This window comes from Malania oleifera, chromosome 7, assembly GCF_029873635.1.
Source record: "Malania oleifera isolate guangnan ecotype guangnan chromosome 7, ASM2987363v1, whole genome shotgun sequence".
NCBI classification, from domain to species: domain Eukaryota; kingdom Viridiplantae; phylum Streptophyta; class Magnoliopsida; order Santalales; family Ximeniaceae; genus Malania; species Malania oleifera.
The window spans coordinates 3,536,904-3,559,513 of NC_080423.1; positions in this window are offsets into that span (position 1 = coordinate 3,536,904).

Here is a 22,610-nt window from a genome sequence, read left to right on the forward strand (position 1 = left end):
GAAATGAAAGGTATTTTTAATATATAAACCTTAAATATTGGTTGGCTTATTTTACAGGTAGTGTATGAATTTTACTGTTAAATTGTGTGGCATGAGAATCTGTGCAAATTTATGTTAAATGTATGAGATGCAGACTAAGTAAGTAAAACCATGAAAATAAAATATGCTATGGACAATGTTGCCTGTGTGTGTTAATGCAATCATGTAAACAACTGAAAAATACTAGGTAAACAGCTGAAAGATGTTGGGTAAAACAGCTAAAAGTGGCTGGGTAAATGTGTCACAGCTGAAAGTGGTTGAGTAAAAGTGTCACAGCTGAAAGTGGCTAGGTAAATGTGTCGCAGCTGAAAGTGGCTGGGTAAATGTGTCACAGCTAAAAGTTGTTGGGTAAATGTAAAACAGCTGAAAGATGCTGGATATGAAATGAAATGAAATGAAAAGAGAAATGAATGAAATGGAAATGAAATGTAAAATGTGAACAATGTAAAATGGGAAAGAGTCACTTAAAGTGAAATATAATGCAATGTTAAGCCATGAATATGAAGAGATGTGTATAATTAAATAATGATAGAAAGAATGATGTATTATGATATTAAAAGTATGTATGTACATAGAACATGTTACGATTGGGCGAGGCGTACCTTTCGCCTGAGGACTTGTTGAGTAAGGCGAGTGCACTAGTAGTTACAGATGTGGCAGTAACCGCATAACGTATTAGGGTAGAGGGAACCTACTTGTATGGGCGGGTAGATTTCCCTATCCTTAGGGCCTTTGCCGGTAAACTTTTGTATGAACTGTGTGAGTACGAGATCAATTTAACACTTGAGGGCTTACTGAGTAAGGTGAGTGCCCTGGTATGCTTAAATTGTGACCTTTGGGTTGCCTAAGTATCAGAGCAGAGGGGTGCTACTTGTATGGGCGGGTAATCACCCCTATCCTGGGGAAATCTCGTGGGTTAAATATTTGCATGTGTTTGATTAGGATCAGGGAATGATTTCGAAAATTATGTTAAGGATTTTCAAATATTAAATATTATGTCATTTATAAACTCACGTTGGCCACACACTGCTTTAATATATGGTTTCTTCCCTTACTAAAATGTGTCTCACCTGAATATGAATTCATTTTTTTTTTTTTCAGGATTTCTCAGGATCGAGCTTTGAGAGCTCGAGATTTTATAACATTTTTGGAAGATATAAGAAAAAAGGTATATTTTTGTGTTAATTCTGATATGTATATTTTATGTTTTATATCTTTATGTTTTAACTCAGTTATGAAAGGATAGTTGTGAAACATACTGGTATTAGTGGATAATGTTTTGGAGACATGTATATAATTGAATACTGGTGAATGATTAATTTATTTTGGTTGGTAGTTAAAATTAGTAAACTTTGGTATTATGTTATATGGAGATTATGATCATATTTTCCGCTGCGTAGGTTATGTTAATTATGGATTATTAGGTATAACGCGCCGGACCTGGGATTAAGGGTTCGGGTCATTATAATAGTCCTTACACTAGTCATTACTCCATCGTACATATCCTTAATGAAATTGGTATACCTATGTTGGAATTGGTGTATTCCCAAGAGGGGGGTGAATTGGGTATTTAAAAATTTAATCTTAGGTTTATCCAAATCAGCAGTATTATGCAACCTAGGGTCTTTCTCTGTAATCCCAATCACACTGGTAAATAGTTGTGCAAATATTTAAACAATTAAAGCTGACTCAGTATTTCTCAATCATTCAAAATATTAAAAACATAAACATTCAAATGCAAAAAATAAATTACACAAATTAAAATCAGGCACAAGAAATGTTATTGGGGTTTGACCAATACTACCTACGTTCCCGCCTTAAGCTAACACGTAAGAGGATTCCACTAGTTGCTTACTTGCGGGTGGAGTGACACCGAATACAACACCTTACAGGTTGATGCACTCAGTTCTCCTAACCGGGTCTAAACCAATCTGGTATTCTCCTAACCGAGTTTGAGCAATTAAGGACTATTCACAGGGTTAGTCTCCCTCTTTCGATCATATGTCAGAAATACAACAAAATTCAAATAAAATATTTTCAGTACAATAACGAATGCTTCTCTACAAAGCTGATGATGTACAATATGAAGTTCAAATACACTCACACATGATATGAAATATAAGCTTAAGCGAGTATGTGTGATTTTCTCTCAAAAATATTTTTATGTAAAAATGTGAGAGAAAATAATAATGATGATCTTTGATCTAAATACAAGATATTCAATAGGTGTTTTTCAAAGATCTAAAACCCAAATAATATCTCCTAAAATATTTTGCAAAGAGAAGTGTATGAGATATTTGGGAATGTGCTTATAAAAATATTTATGCACTAAACTCAGTGTAAGCCTTTGAATCTTGCAATGATACTGCAAAGACTCACAAGCTAAAAAGAGTTTTCTCAAACAAATATTTATCAAGGAAAATAATATGAGAAATGCTTTAAAGAGATACTCTCAAAATGATTTTCAAAATTATAAAGTGTGTATGAGAATGATTGCTTAAAAATATGCCCAAAAGATATGTGCTCTCCAAAAGATATTTTTCAAATAAAATTGTGGGAGAGTATAAAAAATGAATAAGACTCAAAAAATATTTTAGGAGGATTTTTTCTCTAATCTTAATATTAAAATGAGTAATGGAGGGGGTATATATAGACTCAGGAAGATTTATGACTGTTAGGGACATATTAGGGATTTTAAAAATTGTTTAATGAAAAATTAATCCTAATTATCGCAGTAAAATTATGGCAATTCGAGAGTTTCGGTCGACCGAGCCATAAGTTCGGTCGCCCGAACAGATACAACATAAAAAGTAAAATTTGAATGTTAGGGGTGCTTGAATGAGGATTCGGTTTGCTGACCAAAGCGATTTTCCAATCTATCCGAGATTCGGTCGCCCGGTCTGAAGTTCGGCTTACCAAACTCACATGTTCGGTCGCTTGAGAGTGATTTGAATGCTAATTTTCAAGCGTTCGAGTAGTTGGAAAAAGTCAGGGTAAATGTTCGGTTGACCGAAGACGGTGAAGTCTTTTTGGTTCGGCCGCTCGTAGTCAGGTCAACACACTGACTATTCAACGGTTCGATCGACCGAGGTGTTTTGAACACCAAGGTTCGGTCGTTCGAAACCTCACTATTCTAGTCCTTTAAGTCCTATTTTAATTCAATAGGTTCCTCTGATAACATATGTGATTTTGGGGACTATCCTAAGTGCAAGTGTAAGGACCTAGGGTCTATCTAAGGTCTTTTTAGCCTATCGAAAAAATTTGGCATCCATCGACCGAAGGGTGCCCTACGGTGTCACTCCCCGAACTTGAAAATGGGACCCAAGGGTGAAATAGTAATCTCCGACCCTGTGGGGTTCCCAGGCATCCTATACCCATTCATATACAACCATATACACAGCGGAAAATAAGTCTTTCTATACATACACAGTAACATACGAGAGTCTACACAAAGGAGCCAAACACCGCAAAAATACCACACAACCCCAGGTGTCAGCCAAAACCACCAAAAGACCACCCAGTACAGTCCTAGTACTTACCTAAGTACCTCGCAGTACACCGACCACTACGCTCCCACACTAGGATGTTAGTTTCGGTTACTCGACGGACATGAAAAATATGTACGTACAGTAGGGGTGAGACACCTCTCAATAAGGCAGATATAGGTTATATCGGTGTGTGGCATTTGAGTGTTATCATGACAGAAAAACATAAACAGTTAAATGTAGTTCTAGTACAAGTTTCAAAACAGTGCATACACGCACACACACACATAATCAACCCGGTGTTATCACACCCTTAGGCTTGTAGCCGGCTCGCAATACCCGACGTTGGCCTGTAGCCGGCCCACGATACATGGCGTCCCCGGCACATGGCAAACCCCAGGCTCCCATGGCATCATGCTGGTACAAACTGGTGGATCCACACCCTTCGGTGGTCAGCCGGTAAAGCTTATGGCCTCGGATATAGAGCCGGACACTCTTGCCAAACATGGCCAGCGATTTCATACACCCTCGGATATAGAGTTGGACACTTTCAGTACTTGGAACAACTCAAAACCCAATTCCGATTGCATTCCACCAAAACACAACCATGCATGCTTATATAACGAGACAAACCACACTTATTTGGTAATCCAAAAATCATGATTTTCCAAACATATACAGTTTAAATAAAGTTAAGGCATGACCATCCCTATTACATAGTATAAATCACCATATACATACGGTTTCCAACAAAACCAGGGATGTAACCCATTACCCCCTTTTTCCTAAAATTGTAACATGAAAAACCCATAATTTTACCTATTAGATTCCCCCAAATGAGTAATCAAAACGCACACAGGACCGCGAACCACAGTTCTACCAAGTCTGATTTCAAAAATAACCGACATAAACTGAATCCCCTTATCTTTTCCCGAATGACAAACCCCAAACTCCAAGGCTCCTAAACAGCGAACCAAGTTCCAAAACCTATATACCACGATACAGAATATGCTCACAACCCTATTCTCTACACAACCACTGAATTAAAACTGAAAATCGAGCCTTATCTCGATTTTGGGCTAAAACCTGAAAATGCTCGAAATGAAGATCCGATCTGTAGAACTTGTACAGAATCCTTCCCTGATCCTTATGGTAACTTCGAATCAACGATTCCCGCAACAAACAATGAAGAAATCTAGAGGGAGGGAGAGTAGGTTGAGTTTCTAGAGAGATAGAGAGAGAAAATGAGTTTTCTTAGCTGAGAAGTAATGAAAATATCTATTTATAGTACCTTTGACTCAGCTATCCTCGTCAACAAATGGCGTCTTCGTCTATTAGCCCATGTAGACACCTCGTCGACGAAGCGGTGACCTCGTCGATGAGCCTGAGATTCCTGGTTTCCTAAAATCTCTCGTCTTCTCCTCGTCGATGAGCACCTAAAATTCGTCGCCAAGAAACTTACGAAGCCTTCGTCAACGAACTCTGGCTTCGTCGATGAAGCCTACTTAAATTCCAATTTTATCGTTCTCTTAATTATTTAAATTCATATATTATGGTTCAGGTTCTTACATATGGTCATTCGGTTCCCTATGGTCAATCTATGGTCTTGTTGAGCTTATTCATATCATGCATGCCGATGCAAATATTACAGACCCAAAATACAAAAACCAAATAGATTTACATTTAAAATATGTATCTTCTTCTTCTTCCTTTGCTCCTCAAATCATGGAATACATCGGACGGTATGATCGTTATGTCCATCAAGCTTCCATCAATTCTCTTTTATGTGTGCTGTATTGTAAACCTATTCACAAGCTAGATGCACACATAAGATCCTTATGTTTCATTAGTATCAAAACTAGAGATTAGACTCAAAAAGTCAACAACCTACAACATACACACCCTTTTTTTTTTTTTTCTAAAACTCACAATAGGAATTCCTTAGATATCATAGCATATGTGTAACGACCTTAAAATTCATACTTTTATATATATATACACCATAAACAATCCAAAGCAGCGGAAACATATATCATGAAACCATTTATACATAAACTGTACAATACCAGATTCTAGAATAAACAGACTATACAAAAATGTTACTCCAATATCATTTATCCAAAAAACATACACAATTCTGCCAAAAACTCACCCTATAATTAGGGTGACCAAACACTCTCTCTATCCCCGAGCCTGATCTACTCGCCTATCTGGCTCACCTGAAAAATGTTAGAATAAAGGGGTGAGTCGACGCTCAGTAAGTGGAAACATGCTATTACTAGTGTGTGACAACTAAGTTAAAAATACTTTTAAAATAATGACTGACTGTAATGCAATAAATCATCTATAAATCATATCTTTCAAGCATATCTTTCTTTCTTTATTTAAAACATATCGTATCATCTGTTTTCTACTTTCCATACTGGTAATATCATACTATACTGTAAAACTGTAAACATATAAATATTTGTACTTTATCCTTGGGACTCTGTACGTCATGATTTGACCCCTCATGACAGGGTTGTACGGCCCGTAGGTGGGACTCTATCTAATCAGCCCTCCAGATAGGTCATCATACTCTACACTACCTCAGTTCGGCCAAACTGCATCCTCTCCTAAGATCGGGACTAGCTACTACCTCGTCAAACCGGCCCCCTCAACCCAGTGTACTGGGGAGCTGCACGCTTTCCGAGCACAGCTGACGGTACCCACATACTATCTGAGATATGTGGTTGCACTCTATCTGTATCTAGCAACGATACCGTGCTCTGTAATCTGTATCTGTCTGTGTAACTTTCCTCAGGGATCTGATACTATATACATATATACATATATATATATATATACTCTTTTACTGTTTTCATCGTGTTTCCAAAATTACCATAACTCTGTCTTTTTGTACTATAAACACTGTATCTGTAGCATCTTGATGCTACCTCTATATATCTATCTGTGTATTCTATATATATACTCTGTCTGTGTTCTGTATGTTATGGTAATAGGAAAAACATGACATGTTATAACACTGTATATATGTATATACCGTTCTGTAATAAACTGTAATATAAAATACTGATCTGAGCATCTGTATACATGTATTTGGATATATGTATATAACTGTTTCATGAACTATTCATATAAAACTGTATATGCATGTACATTTCTCTGTGAATATAAATCTATCTCTGTATAATCTTATATACTGGAAAACCATATCAAATGTATATACTATCTATATCTTTGTATTTAGTATAGTATGATATTTCATAACAACTGTATAAATTCATTCCTCACATGAAAAGTCTACTTAGGCCATACAAACATTTATGCTCATTTTCTATAAAAACAGTATAATAAACTGACATAAAAATATGCTTATAAAATCTCTATTAACTCTATCAAAACTCTTAGCATAGCATATTTCCCTTACCTCAACCTTGAAAAGCCCCTATAAAATCTAACTCTATACTCACAGGATTCCTAGATCAACCTCCTGAAAACACAATATCTTAGAACAAAATATTATTATTTTTTCACCTACGTCATTTCTTATAACTATCATAAAACCAAAAACTCAATAAAAGACCTTACCTAGAATTTGGGATGAAATCCAATTTCGTTTTCTCGACGATCCGCTTCGGCAAACTTGTAGGGAATTTCACTAGGAGGGTCGTGGTAGCCTCGGATCATCGATCCGGCGACTGGTGGGGCCAGAAACGAAGAGAAAAGGGAGAGAAAGTCGTAGGGAGAGAGAGAGATTTCGTAAAAATGAAAATTTTCCCTAGATTCCGTATATATATAAACAGGGGATTTCGTCGACGAGACCCTGTGTTCATCGACGAGTCCTTCACAAATTTTTTCAACGAGGCCCTGTATTCGTCGATGAAATTCAAGCTGCCTCAGAACCCCACTCGGTATTTTCTCATCGACGAAGCCCTGTCCTTCTTCTGTTTCTGTACCTATTTTCCTCTCTCTCTTTAATATTTGAATATCAATATTTTTCTGGGTCGTTACAATATGCTTTCTCAAGGTCAATAAATATCATATGCAAGTCCCTTTCTTTTTCCTAAACTTTTCCATTAATCTTCTTAAAAGATAAATAGCTTCTATGGTAGATCTTCCAGGCATAAAACCAAATTGATTTTCTGAGATCTTCGTTTCTAACCTTAATCTTTGTTCAACTACCCTTTCCCATAGTGTCATCGTATGACTCATAAGTTTAATTCCATGATAGTTATAACAATTTTGAATGTCTCCTTTATTTTTGTATATAGGTATTAAAGTGTTTTTCCTCCATCCATCTAGAATTTTTTTAGTTTTTACAATTGTATTAAATAAATTAGTTAACCATATGATTCTGCTATCACCCAAGCATTTCCAAACTTCAATTGGGATGTTATCTGGTCCCATAACTTTCCCATTTTTCATCTTTTTTAGTACAAACTTAACTTCGTTAACTCTAATTTTGCGAATAAATCTTATATTTTTAGTATTTTCCTCATTTGACAATTCTAAGTTTAAGCCTTCTATTTAGTTTTCATTAACCAACTTACTAAAGTAACTTCACCATCTTTCTTTAATATCTTCATCCTTCACCAACATAATATCATCCTCACTTTTTATACATTTTATATTTCTTAGGTCCTTGCTTTTCCTTTCTCTAGCTTTAGCAAGTTTAAATATATCTATTTCCCCTTCTTTTGTACCTAATCTATCATACAAACTATTAAATAATCTATATTTAGCTTCACTAACAGCCTTCCTTGTATCTTTTCTTGCCTCCTCATATTTTTCAAAGTTATCTCTGTTTCTACATTTTTGCGACATTTTATACCAAATTCTTTTTGTCTTTATGATTTTTTGTACATCTTTATCTCACCACCAACTCTCTTTGCTATTTGAGAATCTTCCTCTTGATTCACCTAAAATCTTTTTTGCTATCTTTTTAATAGAAATAGCTAATCTATTCCAAAGAGTATTTGTATCTATCCCATCCTCTATGATCCAATCCCCATTTTGATCATTTTATCTTTAAATTTTATTATATTTTCTCTTTTTAGGTTCCACCTTCTAGTTCTCTTACACTAGTTTATTTTATCATTTTTCTTCCATTTTTTAATACATATATCTAACACTAAGACTCTATATTGTGTTGTTAGACTTTCACATGGAATAACTTTACAATCCTTGAATGATAAACGATCTACCGTCCTAGTTAAAAAAAAATCTATTTGACTTTTATTTTGTCCACTTTTAAAGGGTATTAAGTGTTCTTCTCTCTTCTTAAAACAAGTATGCGACGCCCCGATTTTCGTACCAATTTTTTTTACCATCAATAAAAATTAAATCATACACATCACATCGGCCATGTCAACACCTCTGATACAACTCACATGACCCAACCCGCATTGGGCACCAGGTAAACAGGCATTTCATTTATATTAACCTAATAGCGGAAGTAATAAAATACAAACTATTCAGAATACAATACCAGAGTATCATTATACATAAACACGTACATTTCTATCATACCCAAACAACACAACCCTAGGAAAATTACACCTCCCTAGTCCCACACTCACCCTGTATATCAGGGTATCCGCTCCGTACTATCACGGAGCCCTATCACCTGGTCTGTCCCTATTCCCTAAAAAGTTTAGATAATTTGGATGAGACACATCTCAGTAAAAAGGAATAAATATTTACAGTGCATGACAATATGGGTTCAGTTCTATCAAAATACTCATTAAAATGTTTTCCATTTGAGAAAGTATACAAGTTCATTTTCTTACTCGTATAGATATACATCACAAGCTTTTAAAAGCTTTTAATTTCATTTCCAAAATCATTCGTATACAACTCATGTTTACCAGCGAAGTTCCTAAGAATAGGGAAGCTTAACCACCCAAACAAGTAGCTTCCCTCTGCCTTGATATCGTTTGCAACCTTACCCGATCACTCGGGTTCAGCTACAACTGATAATTATCAGAACACTCATCTTACTCAGAAAGCCCTTAGGTGGAGAGTTTTACTTTGCCTCATTTATTTATATTATTAACTCACACTATTTCTTCCCTCATTTTCTTTCATTGCATTTCTATTTTCATTTCATTTCCATTTTCATTGAATTTCCATTTTCATTGTATTTAACACCCTTATTTAGTTTCCTGAACTATGCCTATAGGGTCCTGAAATTACACCCGCGGCGCTTACCCGAATCCTGAATTCAATAACCCTAGTTCAACCTAAGAATGCCCAATATTCTAACATTTCTAAATCTACATTAATTAAATAATAATTAACACCTTAATAACCCCCTTATCGTGGTGGTATCAAATCATCAATTAGGCTTAAGATTTACACAAAATTGAGGTAAGAGTGAGAATTTAGCTTACCCCAGAAGATTGGGTGAATATTTGTCGAGAAATTGAAGAGAGAGAGAGTGGAGAGCGTGAGGAGTGAGAGAGAGTAGGTGACGACCTCTACAAATTTTTTTTTTTCCTTCTTAGGTAAGCTTCTTTCTTAGGCAAGCTTCTGAAGTTTCCTTTATCCTTTTTTTTTTTTTTTACTTTATCCATTATTATATACTTATCCTTATATATATATAAATATATATATATATATATAAAATTTTCAGATTTCTTGATTTAATTAATTTCCTTAATAATGTTTAATTAATTAATTAATAATAATTATTTTTTTTTAAATCACTTCACTAATCTTGTATAACCATTCTTGGGGTTATTACATTTTCCCCTCCTTATAAAAATTTCGTCCTCGAAATTACTATTCATCTGCTTCCCATCCTTAAAGAAAATACTTAATTTTATTAATTACCCTTACTTATGGCGGAGGAACACCATAAATACCCTTACTTATGGCAGAGGAACACCATGGTTACAAAGAGGGGGTTTTGGGAGATTACAATTATTCAAAATTCTCCCAAAACTATTCACCTCCTAAAACCAAAAACCCTATCTATCCTATGTTACCCTATACAAATCAAAATATAACATTATTATTCACTCTTATTCTGATTGACTCAACTCTCAGCTCCTCTGAGTAGATGTAGGTACCTCTGGCGCATCTACTCTTCTAATTCGCATGAAATCTCCTCAATGGCATGATTGCGCCATAAAACTTTTACTAGTGGAATCTTCTTCGGGCGTAGCTCTTGTTCCTTCCAATCTAAAATCCGCACTGACACCTCTTCATAAGTCAAGGTATCACCCAACTCCAGTGCTTCATAACTGATCACATGGGAGGGGTTTGGGACGTATTTCCTCAACATAGACATGTGGAATACGTCATGGATCCTAGATAGGACCGGTGGCAACGCCAACCTATAGGCAACTCGACCTACTCATTCAAGAATCTCGAATGGTCCAATGTACCTAAGGCTCAACTTACCCTTCCTCTCAAACCTCATAACTCCCTTTAATGGTGCCACTTTTAAGAATACGTGATCTCCTGCGTCAAACTCCAATTCTCGCCGACAAGTATCTGTATAACTCTTCTGTCGGTTCTATGCTGTTCTGATCTTGTCTCTGATGAGTCTGACTTTATCCTGAGTTTGCTATATCAGATCTGGCCCCAAAATTTGTCTTTCCTCAATCTCCTCCCAGTATAACGGGGATCGGCACGTCCTGCCATATAATGCCTCATACGGTGCCATTCCAATGTTGTCTTGGTAGCAGTTGTTATACGTAACTCGACCAGTGGAAAATATTGCATCCAACGACCTCCAAAATCCAGCACACATGCTCACAGCATATCCTCCAGAATCTGTATCATCCCCTCCGTCTGCCCATCTGTCTAAGGATGAAAAATTGTGCTGAATGACAATTGAGAACCCATGGCCCTTTGCAAACTCCTCGAAAAACGAGATGTGAACCGTGTGTCTCTATCTGAAACTATGGACACTGGGACGCTATGGAGTCTAACTATCTCCTATATATATATATATATATGTACATATAATTTAGCCAATCTGTCCGTGGAATAGCTAACTCTAATCGATAAAAATTGGGCAGTCTTCATCAGTCGATCCATAACTACCCAAATAACGTTTTGTCTATGCAAAGTCGGCGATAGTCTTGTGACGAAATCCATCGTTATATGCTCCCACTTCTACTCAGGAATGTGGAGTGGCTACAATGATCCTGCTAGTCTCTAATGCTCAACTTTCACCTACTGGCATGTCAAACACTGATTCAGATACTGGGCTATCTCTCTCTTCATATTGCTCCATCAAAAAGAATCTCAAAGATCCCTGTACATTTTAGTGCTACCCGAATGTACAGCATACAGAGACCGATGTGCTTCCTCCAGAATAACCCTCTTGATCTCGGGGTCGGCAAAAATGCACAATCTGGTACGGAACCTCAAGGCTCCATCATCTGAGATGCCAAACTTTGTATCTTGACCCTCTTGTACCTTCTCCATAAGCTCTATTAGTTCTACATCATTCCTTTAAGCTACTTTAATTCTCTCCTATAGATTTGGCTGCAAAACCAGGTTAGCAATAAATGTCTGGTGATCGCCCTCTACCAGCTCCACATGGAGCCTCTTTAGATCCATCTGGATTGGATGCTGAATTTCCACTGCAGATATAGATGAATCCACTGATTTTCAGCTCAAAGCATCATCGACCACATTAGCCTTTCCCGATGGTAGCTAATAGTGCAGTCGTAATCCTTTATCAGCTACAGCCATCTCCTCTGTCCCATGTTGAACTCATTCTACATGAAAAAGTATTTTAAACACTTATGGTCAGTGAAAATATCACACTTACCCCCATAAAGATAGTGTCTCCAAATATTCAACGCATAGACAACTACTGCTAACTCCGGATCATGGGTAGGGTAGTTCTTCTCATATTCTTTCAACTGTTGTGAGGCATAGGTTATCACTCTCCCCCGCTGCATTAACACCCATCAGAGCCCTTTATGGGACGCATCACTGTAAATTACGAATCCCTCTTCTCCTGATGGAATTGTCAACACAAGTGCAGTGATGAGTCGCTGCTTCAACTCCTGGAAGCTCTGTTCACATTCGTTAGACCATTCAAACTTCACTCCCTACTTAGTCAATCTGGTCAATGGGCCTGATAGTTTAGAGAAGCCCTTAACAAACCTACAGTAATACCTAGCCAATCCCAGGAAACTCTTAATCTCGTGCACATTCTTCAGTCGTACCCAGTCTACTACCGTCTCAATCTTACTCAAATCAACAGAAATACCACCCTTGGATATAACGTGTCCAAAGAAGGTAACATGTTTCAGCCAGAACTCGTACTTTGAGCTTCGCATACAACTTCTTTTCTCTCAGCACCTGAAGCACTATCCTCAAATGTTCCTCATGCTCCACTAGGCTCTTCGAATACACTAGTATATCATAAATAAATACTACCACAAACTGATCCAAATACTGGTGAAAGACCATATTCATCAAATTCATAAACACTGCAAGAGCATTTGTCAAACCAAACGGCATAACCAGAAATTCATAGTGGCCATACCGTGTTCTAAATGTTGTCTTCGGAACATCTTCCATCCTAACTTTCACTTAATGGTACCCAGAGCATAAGTCTATCTTTGAAAATATCCACTATAACTGATCAAACAAATCATCGAGATAAGGGAGCGGGTATTTATTCTTGATAGTTACTTTATTTATTTCCCTATAGTCGATGCACAACCTCATCGACCCATCCTTCTTCCTCACAAACAAAATTGGCGCTCCCTAGGGCAACACAATGGGCTGAATAAACCCCTTATCTAACAGTTTTTGCAACTGTTCCTTCAATTCTTTCAGCTTTACGGGTGCCAATCTATAGGGCGCCTTCGAAATCAACACTGTCCCCGGAACCAGATCAATAACAAACTCTACCTCACAATTAGGACGTAGTTCTAACAAATCCTCAAGATATACATCAGGAAAATCCCTCACTACCGAGATATCATCTATCCTCAGCTCCCCTTCTAATATCGTGTTTACATAGGCTAAAAATCCCCGACAACCTTCTAGTAGCAATCTTCTCGCCTCAATGGCGGATAGTAATTGAGGTCGGGCGCGCACACATAATCCCACGAATCTGTACTTTTGTCCTTCTGGTGGTCTAAAGACTACCTCTCTCTAATGGAAGTTAATACTGACATAGTGGGTAGCTAGCTAGTCCATCCCCAAGATGACCTCAAATCCATGCATATCTAAAACCATTAGATTAGCTGACAAAGACTTCCTTTGAATACCCACTAGAAAGTCCCTGAGTACCTTTTTGCATATCTCTACAGCCTCAGTCAGCGTAGCAACAGACAGACTAATATCTAACTACTGAGGTTCAAACCCACAAAACTTAACATATTCCCGGGCAATAAAAGAATGAGTCGCCCCTGAATCAAGCAAGACAGTAGCTTTAAATGACAGTATTGAAATAGTACCTATCACCACATCTCCTGCCGCCTCAGCATCTTCTAGTGTTAGTGTATAAACTCACGCCGGAGTAGTATTCCTCTACTGTCCGCCTCGAAGTGCCTGATAGCCTCCTCTATATGGTCGACGAGCAGCCGCTATCGTTGGCGGTGCCTTATAGTTTCTCGCGATATGTCCAAGCTGATAGCACCGATAACAGACAACCTCCTTCACTCGACACTCTCCTAGGTGTCTTTTAAAGCATATGGGGCAAGAAGGGGACATCGATCTACCATGTACAGCTCGTTCTCCTCCTCCCTGTCATTGTCCCCTTCTGCTATCATATCTCCTCCACGACCCTCGACTAGACCCTACCTGAAAATCAGGAGGCATGGGCCTCTTTCCTTAGCTCTGTGCTGCTACACCTCTCTGCAAGCCACTCTCAATCACTGCAACCCTGTCTACTATCTCTGAGAAGGTCTGAGCCCGAAAGCTCACCACCTGCTTATACAGGTTCTGCCTCAAGCCTTCCTCAAACTTCCTCACCTTCCTCTCCTCATCCGACACCAGATACGGGGCGAATTGAGATAGCTCAATGAATCTCGTTATGTAACGACCTGGAAAATTGAATTAATAAAAATAATAAAAGAAAAGGAAAGGACAGATAGAAGGGAAGAAAAAGGAATATTTAAAAAAGGTGTCAGCAAAGCCTCGTCAACGATCCAACTGGTTTTGTCGATGAATGTTTTTCTTTGACCCATCGACGAGGGCACATGACTCGTCAACAAGGAGTTACGGAGAGGGTTTGAGATATTCTGAAACTCATCGACAAACTCATGGTCTCGTCGACGAGTGTTCTTCATGGGATTGTCGACCAATCCACGTGTCTCGTCGACGAGTCCTTGCCTATAAATAGTGATTTTTTTCATTTTTAGCGAGAAATCTTGCATGAAGCCTCTCTCTCTCTCTAGAAAAATGGCCCCTCTGCCTTCTCTCTTTGATTTTAGGCTGGATTTGACCCGATGTGACGATTTGGAACTACCACAAGGTTCACAGAATTATTCTCTGCAAGGTTGCCAGAGCAAATCATTGATTTGGGGTTTGGGGCACCATCCCAAAATCAGGGTTAGTGAGTTATTTTGGAGTTTTCTTGTTAAATATAATTATATGGAGCCTAGGAAGCATTAAATGAGTATTTTTCTAAGATTTGAGTGAGTTGGGAATTTTGGATTACAGGGTCTCGTTTTTCGTTCGGTTTAGCCGAAACTTAAGGAGTATGTAAGGGGAAATATGTTATATCAGTTTTTTTTTATTAATTTTAAACTAGTTAATTTTTGGTTATAAAATTCTATATATTTAGGTAAATTATTCTAAACAGTGTAGTCATTGAAAATGCTGTTTTTGATTATATATTATATTGGGAAAATTCGTGTGGCATGAAAACAACTTTGATAATTAAATGATTGTGGGTGTTACTTGACTTTGACTGATGTATACTTGTGGTTACTGTTTGGATTGCGAATTCTGCTTGGTTGAAAATACTAGTTGGTTGTGGATATTGTCTGATTGTGTATACAGTGGTAGATGCGTGGATGTGCTTGAGTGGTTGGTTTTGTTATTGATTTGTGTTGTGGTTCATGTAAATTGCGATATAGCATTGGTGGTGGTATGAGGAAGTCGTTATATCATACCTGATATAACCGTTATATAATATTAGCAGTGGTATAAGGAAGTCGTTATATAGGCGTTTATATTGGGGGGGGTAAAGCATTGACAGTGGTATGAGGAGTTTGTTTTACCTATTTACCATGAATAGGGTAGTATGTGTTGTAATCTGTGTCATGATTAGTCCTGTATGGACCGTCTAACCTATGTGGTTGATAGTCCTGTGTGGACATGTATTTTATATGGAATAGAGTCCTGTGTGGACGTTGTATTCTGTGTGGATATGAACCCTGTGTGGGTGTGAATGAAAACTGTACGAATTATCTTGTGTGGATTGGTTGTGGCATGTGTATATGCATGGAACTCTGTGAAATGACGGCATTGGATAAGTGTAACTTTAAATTACTTAAGTATTTATTGTAAAGTAGAATACTCCCCACAAGGGCTTGCCGAGGAAGGTGAGCGCTCTGATAATTATCTCTGGATACTAGAGCAGATGGAAGCCACTTGTATGGGTGGGTGACCTTCCCTATTCTCGGAGACTTTACCTAGATGCATAACCTGAGGGCTTACAGAGAAAGGTGAGTGCTCTGGTATTAGCACTAGAACAGAGAGAATCTACTTGTTTAGGCGGGTAGACTTCCCTATTCTCGAGAATTATGAGTGAAAATAATTATGTATGTGTGTATGTAATTGGGTGACAGAGAAGTCGACAATGATGTGATTAAGAATGCATTTTCTCAGCTGCTATTGATAGTGAAATACAATTGTATGTATATTTTGTAATTGTATATCAAACACTTCAGTCACACAATGTTGTAACTTATTTCTTCCTTACTGAGAGGTGTCTCACCCCCAGCAAATATTTGCGGACTCGAGATTCTGTTTATGTTTCTACATCTTTATTAATGCTTTAACTATAATTAATCTCATCCTTAGGTCACCACTTGGGTGGGTGGCCTAGTGGTAAGGAACTGGCCGTGCATCCATGTGATCACGGGTTCGAGTCCCCACTATGCCCAAGTGGTCTCATGCCTTGACCTTGCTTTGGGGGTAAGTGAGCTATAACCGATGATTTCCACCCATGAGGCTATTTTTTTTTTTTTTACTACGAGACTACCCCTTTTATATACATATATTCTATTCCAATATTATTATTATTATTATTATTATTAGATCAAATATAAGTTGGGTATGTTTGACTGATCGATGATTTGACATTGGTTAGTTATTTGAAGAAGATTAGTTAATTTTTATATTACTTTCATTAATGGAATTTTTTTTACTATATAAAGTTTTATATATATATATATATAATGTAACGACCCAAAAAAATAATGGTAATTAAATAATAAAGAGAGAGGGAAATGGAATTAGTAATAGAAGGTGGCAGTCGACGACATCGTACTTTGAGAAAATACCATAATAAATTTATCAGGGCCTCGTTTGTAAAGACCCAAAAAAAAAAAAGATTAAAATAATTAGAAAAAAATAATAATAAATAAAATAATAAATGAACAGATAAAAAGAAATAGTATAAAATAATAATAATAATAATAAAAATGTATATGAGATAAAATGAAATTAGATTAATTATAAATTAGTTAATTAATTGAATATTATTTAATTGAATTAATAAATTAATTAAATGTTATTTAAATGAAGTAATTAAGTAAATTATAAGGATAGGGTATATATATGGTTAAAGTAATAAGTGTATATATATATATATATATATATAAAATATAAAATAATATAAAGATGGAATTAGATGAATTGGATTTCAATTTGAAATCCAATTCTTCTCCAGATTCACGCCCCCCTCCCTCTGTAAATCCATTTCCTGCGCCTGTCTATTCTGAGCTCGTCCAACCACCTTCATCTCCTCATCTCTTTCTCTCTCAATTTTTCAACGGATTTGTAGCGAATCGGAAAACGGAAGGTGCCGTTGAATTTCTAGTTCTGCTGCCGACATTTCTACTGTAGCAGATTGGTCGTGGGAACAACTTAGGCACTGCTCCTGGGGAAAGGTATTATTTTCCCATTTTCTCAATTTTGCTTTAAATCTACTGTTAAATCGGTGAACAGGTACCACCACGTGGTCCTAGTCGTCGTCGTCGTCATTTTGATGTAGGTAATTTTTCAATTGGGATTTTCTAGGCCTTACTCTAAAGCGAGAGTGGGATTTGGGAAATTTGGCAAATTAGTTAAATTTGCGGGTATAACTGTAAATTGAAAATTATGACCCTAGAAAATATTTGAATAGTATGTTATTTAGGAATAATTTAAGTGGAATTAGGGTTTTTGATTCAGGATCCGGGTGAGCGTCGCAGGTATTTTTTCGGAGTCCCTGTCGTTGTAGTTTAAGAAATAAGGTAAGGGGAAAATTATTTATTAAATTAGAAGTTTTATAAATTAAATGAAAAATAAATTGTGTTATATGTACGTGTAATTTTTTAGTATAGGTAAATTGCTAGCCATTTTAATTATATATTTTTTCGAGTTTAGGGCTGTTTCTTATATATGTATATGTGAAAATAAATTGATGAAAGTGGAAACATATTTTCAGAGTATTTATGTAAGAAATAAAAAGTATTTTTAGTATATAAACATTAAATGTTGGTTAACTTATTTTACAGGCAGTGTATGAGTTTTATTTCTAAATTGTGTGGCATGAGTAAAATAGAATTTTGTATGGAATTATATTATATATACAAGGTGCAAGATATATAGAAAATGAAATGAGCATGAAAATGATATATGAAATATGCTGCATGTGAGTGTTAATACAATCATGGAAACAACCATGGCTGAAAAGATGTCGACCACGGCTGAAAAGATGCCGAAGCTAACCAATTATGGCTGAAAAGATGCTGACCACGACTGAAAGGATGCCGAAACTAACCAATCACGGCTGAAAGGATGCCGAAGCTAACCAACCACGGCTGGAAAGATGCCGAGTATTTATGAATTAAAATAAAAATGAGTATGAAATGAAAAGGGAAATGAATGGAATGGAAATGAAATATGAAATGTGAACAGATGTGTATGATTGAATAATGATAAAAAGAATGATGTATTATGATATTAGAAGTATTTATGTATGTAAAACATGTTACGTTTAGGTGGGGCGCACTCTTTGCCTGAGGGCTTGCTGAGTAAGGCGAGTGCACTAGTAGCTTCAGATGTGACAGTAGCTATATAACGCACTAGGGCAGAGGGAACCTACTTGTATGGGCGGGTTGGATTCCCTATCCTTAGGGCCTTTGCTGGTAAACTATTGTTGAACTGTGTGGGTACGAGATTAATCTACCACTTGAGGGCTTACTGAGTAAGGTGAGTGCTCTGATATGTTTTAATTGTGACCTTAGGGTTACCTAAGTATCAGAGCAGAGGGGTGCTACTTGTATGGGCGGGTAATCACCCCTATCCTTAGGTAATCTCGTCGGTTAAATATTTGCATGTGATTGTTTAGGTTCAGAAAATGATTTCAATGTTATATGATGATTTGAAAATGAAATAAAAATGATATCTATCTATCTCATGTTGGCCACACACTGTTTTAATATGTATTGTTTCTTCCCTTACTGAGATGTGTCTCACCCGAACATGAACTAATCTTTTTCAGGACTTCCACAAGATCGAGCGTAGAGAGCTCGAGCTGTTATAGCACCTTTGAGGAAAAGGGTATAATTTTGATGTTTTGGGAATATAAATATTTTATGTATTATGTTTAAGTCTTCTGAGTGATAGATGGTTGTGAAACATACTGAAATTTGGGGATTTTGTTTTGGAGATATGTATTTATGTGAATATAGGTGGATGTATGTTGTATGTTAGAACGTAGATGGATGTAGAAAACTCTGGTGTTGTATTTGTTGAAAGATTTTAGTTATATTTTCCGCTGCATAAATGATATTAGAATGTGTATTATTAAGTAAATGAATTGATTAGCACTCTAGGCCCACTCAGGAGGTCGGGGCGTTACATTATGGTATCAGAGTAATGATTTTGGGATTTTGAGAATTTAGGAAATGATTTATACCAGAGTATAGGAATGGGTTACAATAAAAAATAGGAGATGCGTAGTTTGGTCATTGAGAAGTAGGTATGGTGTAGGGAAGTAAAGGATTTTGTCTTACAGTTTGGAGGCAGAAATCCCTTGGCGGACTTCTATGATTTTCTGATTCAGTCGACAGTTTCAGAAAACCATGGTAAATCCATCGACGGTGATGTTTCCTAACTGTGAGATTGGTCTTTCTGTGGGAATCTTGGATTTTATTGGATTTAATTTATTGATTATGTTGTTTGAAGTTATGATATGAAATTCTTTTCTCTTCTCTGTCCTTTTTCAGGATGGATTCTGGAGATGAGAATGTAGAAGCTGAAGGAAGAATGGATTCATTGACTTCTAGTGAAGAAGAGGATATTGATACCTCCAAGGAGTTGCGGGGTATAGTTCGTCAAGTTAGGGCAGAGATGAAAAAAGAACCGAAAGATCAGAAATGTCCGCCTGCAGATAAAGGCAGTAGCATCAAGGAATTTATGAGGTTGAACCCTCCTACTTTTGAGGGGGGACCTGATCCAGTAATTGCAGAGAACTGGGTTCAACAGATAGAAGAGATATTAGAGGTACTTGATTGCATGAACGAGCAGAAAGTCTGATTTGCTGCATTCAGAATGACAGGAGAGGCGAAGTGCTTGTGGTGTTCTGCAAAGCTGCTAGAAGATCAGAGGGCCGTAAAGATAACCTTTACCTAGGAGAAATTCAAGGAGCTGTTCTTTGACAGGTATTTTCCTTCAGCTGTCAGAGAGGAAAAGATTAAAGAGTTCACCAATTTGACACAGGGGAATATGACGGTCGGTGAATATGCGGCCAAGTTTGTTGAATTGTCGCATTTTGCTCCGTTTCTGATCCTGAATAAAGTAAGGAAGGCCAGAAAATTTGAAAAAGGTCTGAGGGGCAGAATCTATGAGTTGGTGGTTGGGTTTTAGGTCGAGAGTTTTTCAGAACTACTTGATAAGGCCTCGGTGTTGGAGAAGAATATTCAGAGCAGCATTGAGCCTCCAGAGCAGAAGAAGAGGCCTGCACCACCTAGTTTCCAAGCTGAGGTCAGTCAGGGGTCAGGGAAGAAAGGAAAAGATGCAGTGGGTCTCGGTTATCAGGGTAATCAGTCTTACCCCGTGTGTCAGACATGTAACAAGAGGCATAGGGGAGAATGCTGGTTTTGGACTCTTACCTGTTTCAGGTGCGGTAAACCAGGGCATGTTAAGAAGAATTGCTGGGAACAATTGCCTATGGTAGTTGCTCAGAATCAAGACCGTGGAAAACAGCAGGTACCACTTGGAAGAGGCGGTCCACCCCGGTTGTACACACTTCAGGCTGAGGAGGATGCTACCAGGGATGCAGGTATGAGAGTATATTTAAGATAATGATAATTTAATTTAATGCTAAATGATTGAATGATTAATATGATGATATGTATGTTGACTTTTTATAGTATTAGTTAGCAAAGGAATTTAAGTAAGATGAAGGAATAATTATTTAGAAAAATTTCGAGGACGAAATTTCTTAAGGAGTGAAGAATGTAAAGACCCAAAAAAAAAAAAAAAAAAAAAAGAAAAATAATAATAATAAATAAAATAATAAATGAACAGATAAAAAGAAATAGTATAAAAAAATAATAACAATAAAAATGTATATGAGATAAAATGAAATTAGATTAATTATAAATTAGTTAATTAATTGAATATTATTTAATTGAATTAATAAATTAATTAAACGTTATTTAAATGAAGTAATTAAGTAAATTATAAGGATAGGGTATATATATGGTTAAAGTAATAAGTGTATATATATAATATAATATAATATAAAGATGGAATTAGATGAATTGGATTTCAAATTGAAATCCAATTCTTCTCTAGATTCACGCCCCCCCCCCCCTCTGTAAATCCATTTCCTGCGCCTGTCTGTTCTGAGCTCGTCCAACCACCTTCATCTCCTCCTCTCTTTCTCTCTTAATTTCTCGACGGATTTGTAGCGGATCGGAAAACGGAAGGTGCCGTTGAATTTCTAGTTCTGCTGCCGACATTTCTACTGTAGCAGATTTGTCGTGGGAATGACTTAGGCACTGCTCCTGGGGAAAGGTATTATTTTCCCATTTTCTCAATTTTGCTTTAAATCTACTATTAAATCGGCAAACGGGTACCGCCACGTGGTCCTAGTCGTCGTCGTCATTTTGACGTAGGTAATTTTTTAATTGGGATTTTTTAGGCCTTACTCCAAAGCGAGAGTGAGATTTGAAAATTTTGGCAAATTAGTTAAATTTGCGAGTATAACTGTAAATTAAAAATTATGACCCTAGAAAATATTTAAATAGTATGTTATTTATGAATAATTTAAGTGAAATTAGGGTTTTTGATTCAGGATCCGGGTGAGCGCCACAGGTATTTTTCCGGAGTCCCTGTTGGTGTAGTTCAAGAAATAAGGTAAGGGGAAAAATATATATTAAATCAGAAGTTTTATGAATTAAATGAAAAATAAATTGTGTTATATGTACGTATAATTTTTCAATATAGGTAAAATGCCAGCCATTTTAATTATATTTTTTTTCGAGTTTAGGGCTGTTTATTATATATGTATATGTGAAAATGAACTGATGAAAGTGGAAACATATTTTCAGAGTATTTATGTAAGAAATAAAAGGTATTTTTAGTATATAAACATGTTGGTTAACTTATTTTACAGGCAGTATATGAGTTTTATTGCTAAATTGTGTGGCATGAGTAAAATAGAATTTTGTATGGAATTATATTATATATACGAGGTGCAAGATATACAGAAAATGAAATGAGCATGAAAATGATATATGAAATATGCTGCATGTGAGTGTTAATACAATCATGGAAACAACCACGGCTGAAAAGATGCCGACCACGGCTGAAAGGATGCCGAAGTTAACCAATCACGGCTGAAAAGATGCCAACCACGACTGAAAGGATGCC